Source organism: Triticum urartu, chromosome 4 (assembly GCF_003073215.2).
Source record: "Triticum urartu cultivar G1812 chromosome 4, Tu2.1, whole genome shotgun sequence".
Taxonomy (NCBI): Eukaryota; Viridiplantae; Streptophyta; class Magnoliopsida; order Poales; family Poaceae; genus Triticum; species Triticum urartu.
Genome location: NC_053025.1, coordinates 589,586,327 through 589,593,867, shown reverse-complemented (window position 1 = coordinate 589,593,867; position 7,541 = coordinate 589,586,327). Strand labels below are relative to the sequence as shown.

Sequence of the window (7,541 nt, the reverse complement as noted above, 5' to 3'; positions counted from 1 at the left end):
GTGGTGATAAGCCTCAGCGGACAGCATGTCATTTTATACCCGCTTGCTAGCATGCGTGGATAAGTATGAGCTGTCCAGCACGTAGCTTCCGTACATATCGTCGTCGCCCAGTGCTGCGTGTCTGCCATGCACGCACCTGCGAGTCAGTCCATGCATGCTCGCTGGTGCGTGTGCGTGCGGCTCCTTTTGTCGTCAACCTCTCGATCGATCGTCATGTCCGTCGGTCGATCTCTAGTAGAGCAGTAGGTCATCGTTATCGGCAGCTTTGTACGCTAGCTGCGAGTGCACTGCACTGCATTCCGTACATTCATTACGACGACACGAACATACGATGAAAATAGAGGGGATCGATGTCACGAGTGCGGCGGGCTGTAACCGTACATATCCACCTCACATACGACGGCGCCGAAATGAAAACAGAGGGGGTGTCACAAGCTTTCACCCGAAGTTCGTTGGCCTTCGTTTTGAACAACGAAAAGAGTACTCTTTGTAAATGTTACTCTCATTTCTCCTGTGCTGATAAGTGATGCACTGCATCATTTATCACAACCCGTTAGGTTTTTTTTTCTTTTTCATAGATTTATCTTTCATCCCTTGAACAGGACGTCCAAATTGTTAATTGTTTTCATCGTTATATTTCTAGCGCTGAGATCTTCAAAACTAGATCATATGTTAAAAGATGTTGATGATTTTTATGAAAAAAAAAGTGGAACGCTCAAAATGGCGGAAGGCATTTTAGCCTAGTGCTCGTAATGGGGAAGGCACTAGTTTTTTTTAAGGCGGAACACTCCTAGAATTTGGCGGAAGCACTATACGTATTATTTTTATTCTTCAAATGCTACACACTCTTATCTTTTTTTTCAGGTGCTCACACTACTCCGAGCGATAAAAAAACTAATACATACGCACATGTTTGGCGGAAGGCACTAGTGACAATGTTAGGTATTTGATGGAAGGTAATTGTTGTTAGACTCGTATAGAGTTGGATGGCCGGCTCTTGTATCATATCTGCGGATGCGTCCGGACACGACCAACGGATGGATAGTGCGTCCATTTTAAAAGATAGTGTTGAAGATGCGAAGCGACTTTTCGGTGGACGGCGGCTCATGTGGACTTAATCATGGCCGTCCAACCGTTCCTGGGGATTGGCAAACATCACTTCGCTGTCTCCCCCCTGTCCGTTCCCTAGTAATAGGTATTAGGTTCATAGGCGTATCGGTGTGGAACAACTGTTTCGTTGCTGTGGAGCTGGACTCGCGGAGTGCGTGGGCTGGTACACGGTGCAGCTGGGTTTGGTATAGTTGCAAAGATCACGTGACTAGTCTCGAGTCGAGGCGCAGGGCATGTTGGCCCACATCGCGTGGCCAGCTATCCCTTTCTCAAAGCACTGGCCGTCAGGGCACAGGCCCATACGCCTCCTGCTACTCCTTTCTCCAGTTCGTCTTCCTCCTCTGGATCGAGACCTTGCAGCCTGCTCCATGGACCTGTCCATGGAAACGAAGGGCGATTCCGAACAGATGTAATTCAGATGCCACTTAGCAGAGCTACTAGTTTTTGTCTCACGCAAAAGATGAAGTTAGGATTAGATCTGGTTGCCGTTTGTCCCTGAAATTCCTTGATTTGATTTTTTCCGCTCAGGATTAGCCGCGGGCATGCGGGCAATACTGGTGCTGCCCGGCCTATAGAGTCCCAGGCTTCTATCAGCGTCGCCGAGGCTGACATTCGCCGTGCAGGGGACCTCCGTAGCGGTGGCGGAGATGCCGGATTTCTTGGCGAGGACCCGCTCTTGCAAGTTTGTTCGGAGGCTACGAGCGGATGGACACGCAGGTAATCGCGCGTAGAACTGATTTCTTTTGTGTGTTGGTCATATATATGCAAAAACGATTTCATTAGCATCTAGCTATATGTTATGTAGTTATTTAGTACAGGTCCGTACTAAATCCGCACTGTGTGTCTGACTGATTACATTAGGTTTCTGAAATTACTGGGATTATCTGCATGCGGGCTGTTGCACAGTCTTGTTCTTTGAAATTGCATATCCTGTCCTGTTTGTAGCTAGTTTAACTAAAAAGTCGAGAGGTGTCGGAGTGCGATACTAGGAAAAGATTTTGTTTGCATATCTTGTTTTTTATCTGCAGTCCTGCTTTGTCGGGTTTGCCTTTGTATAAAATTGGAAATCAGGGGGGCAATAATTGACAGTTTCGTGTAATCTGGTGCATTGAGGAAGAGGAATTGATTTTCTTTTCTATGCGAATTATTTAATTTGTCTCTCAAAAATAACAGGGTAAGGATCAGAAAGGCCCCCGCTGAGCGCGAGCTCAACCCGAACCGGAAAAGTGCCCTTGAATTGTCCATGAGGGCTTTCATATTGAAAAGAGATGGCAATGTTGTCAACCCAGCTGTCGGGACCTCTTTTGATTCATTGGATGAAGCCTATCAATTCTACAATTTATATTCGTGGGAGTTTGGATTTGGTATAAGGTATTCGAAAAGCAGGCTAAATGTGGAGCGGGTGAAGTGCATGCAGGAGATAGTCTGTGGATGTGCGGTGCGTTTGTTTTTCTTTTTGTGCATCACTGTTTGGGGAGAAAAAGTCTGCAAGAATATGTTATAGGCTGACAAATGATGTTATGTGCATCGGCAGGGTAAACCGGAGAGGGAGAATACAAGATCAACACGGTGCGGTTGTGCTGTCCGGATCAGGCTGCTTCGGTCGGACGACAATGGATGGTATATTTCAGAGCACCGGGCGGCACACAACCACTCTTTGTCAAGCACTTGTGGTGAGAAGATGCATTGGCCGTCGCACAGGCTCATTGACCGGTATACTAAGGATCTTGTTAGGCAGCTTAGAGAGAACAATGTCAGTCTTGGAAAGGTTTTTAGTATAGTTGGTAGTTTTTTTGGAACAGTTGATAATGTGCCATTTACAAAACGGTCACTGAATACGCTGTGTTGCAAGTTGAACAAGGAGCAGTCTGATTCAGATGCCCGGAAAACAATGGACATACTTGCGGAGATGAAGGCAAACGATCCAGAATTCAACTATACTGTCCAGGTTGATGACAAGAGCAGGATTAAGACAGTTATGTGGGTTAACGGGCGTAGTGTGGACCAGTATAGGTGTTTCGGAGATGTTGTAACATTTGATACCACATACAGGACCAACCTATATGACATGCCATTCGGTCTATTTGTAGGAGTGAACAATCACTTCCAGAGCATAATTTTCGGAGGTGTCATGCTGAGGGATGAGAAGGAGGACACATTCAAGTGGGTTTTCCGTGAATTCATCAGGATGGTCGGGGGTAAACACCCGCAAACAATATTAACAGGTATGGCTAGATTAGGGGTAGATGTGAATCTCTCATTTTTCTTGAACCAATACTTTCCATGATGTAAGCTCCTAATGGATCTAATTTACTTTACTGGTTGCAGACCAGGCGCGGTCAATGGAATTGGCTATAGAAACAGAGATGCCCAATACAACGCATAGGTGGTGTAAATGGCATGTGCTGAAGAAAGCAAAGGAATCAATGGGGGTTTTGTGGAGCAAGAAAACTGATTTCAAAAGTGAATTTCATAAGCTGGTTCATCACATGGTCACGGAGCAAGAGTTCGAGGATGGATGGTCTGCAATGCTTGATAAATATTCACTGAGAAAGCACCCGTACCCTTACTCAAATTTATGAGGTGCGGCATAAGTGGGCAAAGCCGTATTTCAGAGGTGTTTTTTGCGCAAAGATGACTAGTACTCAACGGAGTGAAAGTGTCAATCACATGCTTAAAAGTTATGTCCCCCCGGGCTGTCCAATGCATCTGTTCCTCAAACAGTACGAGAAGCTCCAGTTTGACAGAGAGTCTGAAGAGAGCTTCCAGGAGAAACGAACCGCACTGGTATGTTCTGAGAAAGGAGTCGGCCGGTCGCTTTACTAGTTAGTAAACCAGTCTCCATAGACATGTTCTTGATTGGTAGATGTATTAGACGAAGTGTACACCGATGCCTGATCTGTTCATTTTTTGTGTTTTGATATGTTTCAGAGTGGGGTTTTGTTGCGAGTAAATCTTCCAATTGAGAGGCATGCTAGCAAGATATACACAAGGGCAATGTTTGAGCAATTTGGAGATGCTTTGTACAAGGCAGGGGCCTATGAACTGGATATTGTTGTCCCGAAAAAGATATACATTCTTACTCACGTTGATGCTCTGGCAAGAGAGAAATGGAGCAAAGTACAGTTCAAGGTTGAAGTCGATGATGATCAGAGTTTCTTTAATTGCGAATGTGGGATTTTCGAGCACTCTGGAATGGTTTGCTGTCATTCGTTGAAGGTAAGTAAAAACATCTTCGTATGATGCTACACAACGTCATCTGCCATGCAAACAAAGTTGTGCTAGTCTGAGGTCTCATTTGCTGTGGTGGCAGGTTATGATTGAGCTCAAATTGAGCAAGATCCCAGATAAGCACATACTAAAACGCTGGACTAGGGATGCCCGCGATATATTGCCGGAGCACCTTGTTCGATACCAGAAGGACAGAGGGCCGCATGGTTTTGATACTTACAGGCACAACGCCATGTACATGAAGGCGCTTGAATGTGTTAGGCTGGGCGATAGTAATGTGAAGTGCTATGATGTTTTCATGGCCATGATGAAGGAGGTTTACACAACTCTTCTCCCCCTAAGCCATGACAAGTATGGTATGGGACTCGAAGAGCGTGAGGCTTTGGAGCAGAGAGCCAAAGATGGTACCCATGGTGACAAAAATGCTGATGCATGTATTAATATTGTTGACGGGGATGCATTGTCAAACTGTTCTTGGATTGCTCCTGCAAAAGAGATGGGCCAGCCGGGGAGGCCAACCACTAGCAGAGACAAGGCTCCGTATGAAGATAAAATGAAGAGGTCAAGGTTTTGTGCGATATGCCGGGTGAAGGGGCACAAGAGCACGACATGTCCGGAAAGGGGAGATATTCCGAAAGCTCCAAGGAAGATGCCTAAGTGTGGGAAATGTGGAGTGCTCGGACATCGTCGAAACTCTTGCGGAAAGCGGGCAGAACCCTTTGTGCCTAATTTCCTGTAGTTTATGTCGTCAGCAAATTTGGTTTGTGTTTGTATTTGTAGCTTGGGTAGAAATGTATTGTTGATATCCAGGCTTACAATGAGTTCAAGCGTGCGACTGGGTTATGCTTAAATCTTTTTATATGACTTTGGTAATTTTCACTCATGTTACTGCCATATTTGTGGACTGATTTCGGGTGGGAAACTCGGAAATAATTTGCGAAGCATTCCAAATGCCCAGTTGCCGGGCAATTGGGCCGCGGTCTGACCGGAAAAATGGGCCTTGGGGGAGGCAGAGATCTCTGGGTAGGATCGTTTCCCATTGTTGGGAATGAAACCTTTTTTTTCATTGCTATGCGACACATGCGATGTGTCGATGGCACCCTGCGCGTGCTCGACTAGTCAGAGGCGTGGGAGAACGGATGTGATCGTGTGCTGATGCATGCCCAGCATTTTGATTAGACAACTCGCGGCACTGGCACGTCTCGTGAATTTTCATGAGGCATGGCCGGTGAGGTCTTTGGAACAGACTGACGAGCAGGCGCAGATGTGCTTGCACCTACCCACCGTAAGGCCAACCCTTGGGCACAGCGGCGGAGTTATGTGTGTTGTCCACTCCCGGGTAAAAAGGATTGCATTTATGATAAAGTAGATTTGGTTTGACTGCAAATACGGCTGGGGTGTTTGTTTCATCTACATGCGCTGGGGAGTTTGTTTCATCTTCATGCTAATTGTATGGTCTTGCAAAAAACTGTTTTAGAAAACCTTTGTCAAGCTGTATCGTGTGTGCGATCAGTTCCCAGATGTCAGAACAGCTAGTTTTTCATGGTTGATATTTGTTGGTCAACCTGTTTGTCAAGAAAACGTGGTTAGGCGTGTGTAAAAAACCCTGTTGTGCTGATGGTTGACACAACGAAAAGGAACACTGGACAAAGACGTGCAGCGAGCGGCGCGGTTGTCTCCTGCTGCGGCAAAGCACTGTGCTAGCGAGGTCGCCCATGTGTTCTAGGACATGGACATGTCACAGTGTAGGTTCGCTGCCCAAAAACTTTATAATCGCGATGATGGCGTGCTTGGCGTGGGATGGGGGTGTACTGGGCATGACAAGATGTGTTTCACAGACAAAGATGGAGAACACATGGGCGAGTAAATGCGTATGTACTGTTATTGTCAACTTTACCAAGCTTCACCCGTGATTTCCCCCTCCTGTATGAGCCTATGGAGTCGCTCAATCGGCCTGGCTTGCTAAGATTCAAAATTTCACCAGCCCGTAGCTTTGGAGCGCTTGGGATTCAAAATTTGAATGGATGGAGTTGGAGGGAACATGAAAATTTGGATACGCTATATATAGAGGTGGCGGGATTCCACGGAATTCATGCTTGCAAGGATTTGATGGCGCCCACCAATAGTGCACCCATCCACTCCGCGGTAACTACCTCGGATGGCACAACTCTGGCGCCCAGCTCGCTGATTGTTAGTACTATTCCCACTAATACTTGCTTATGTTGGAAAGTTGGGCTATTTGCTTGACCTAGTTTTTTGTGATTTTCCAACGTGCAGCAGGGTGGCGCCGTGCATGGTGTGGGCAACGACATCGTGTCTCATGCATCGGCCTCTCTTTGCACCGCAGCAGACGAGGTTAGATTATGGATTGAAAAATTAGAAACTCAACTTCATTTTGTTTTCTCTTCTCGCTAGTGATGATTTGCGTGTCTACAGGCCAGCGTGTTTGGGCAAGGGCCAGTTGATCGTGCTGTGATTGAGATGGTGGAAGTGGCTGAAAATGTAACGAACTACTTTTAATTTCCTGCATTATTACACCTTTGAATTTCCTCGATGATTTGTTGTGCTTACTTGATTTGCTTGTTTTGTTAGGCTGTCGTGCTTCCTCAGATACATAACGCGGTTGAGGAGACAGGGGAGTTTCATCCATTGGACTACAATGCTCCTGCTGGTGCTAATGAGCTCGCGGATGGTGATAATGAATCGGGTACAGGCAATGTTGATCGAGCTGCTGCTGATGATGACGTCGACAGCCCACCAAGCAAGCGCCTGAAGATTTAGTTTACCTCGTCCATGGGAGTTATGGTGTGGCGTGTGTTTGAAAATTAGTATGCTATGTAGAGAGTGCACGTGAGTTGAATTATCTTAGTTCGTCAGTGTAAGCTTATGGATTAGAATGACAATGATTTGCTGACGTTGCAAAAAAATGATTAAAGACTGGCCTGACTTGTGTGGCCCAATGCATGCGTTGTGTGGCTGATGTGCCTAAGTGCTGCCATGCAGAAGGGCACGCTGGTAGTCCTGTGCTAACCGGGTTCACCTAACGCTGCTCCGTTAGGACGCATGCCGAATGGATGGAGCATTTGTATATATACCCCGTCCTGGACCAACTGAGTATCCATTCCACCCCACCCCGCCACCTCTCTCCCTTGGGAGCACCGCCACACACGCACCACCATTGAAGGCTGCTGAAGAAGAAG

General features: G+C 46.5%; 1 pseudogene; it reads left to right on the top strand.

Moving 5' to 3' along the window:
- The first annotated feature begins 1,517 nt into the window (after positions 1-1,517).
- Positions 1,518-5,257, top strand: LOC125552947 (annotated as a pseudogene).
- The last annotated feature ends 2,284 nt before the right edge of the window (positions 5,258-7,541 follow it).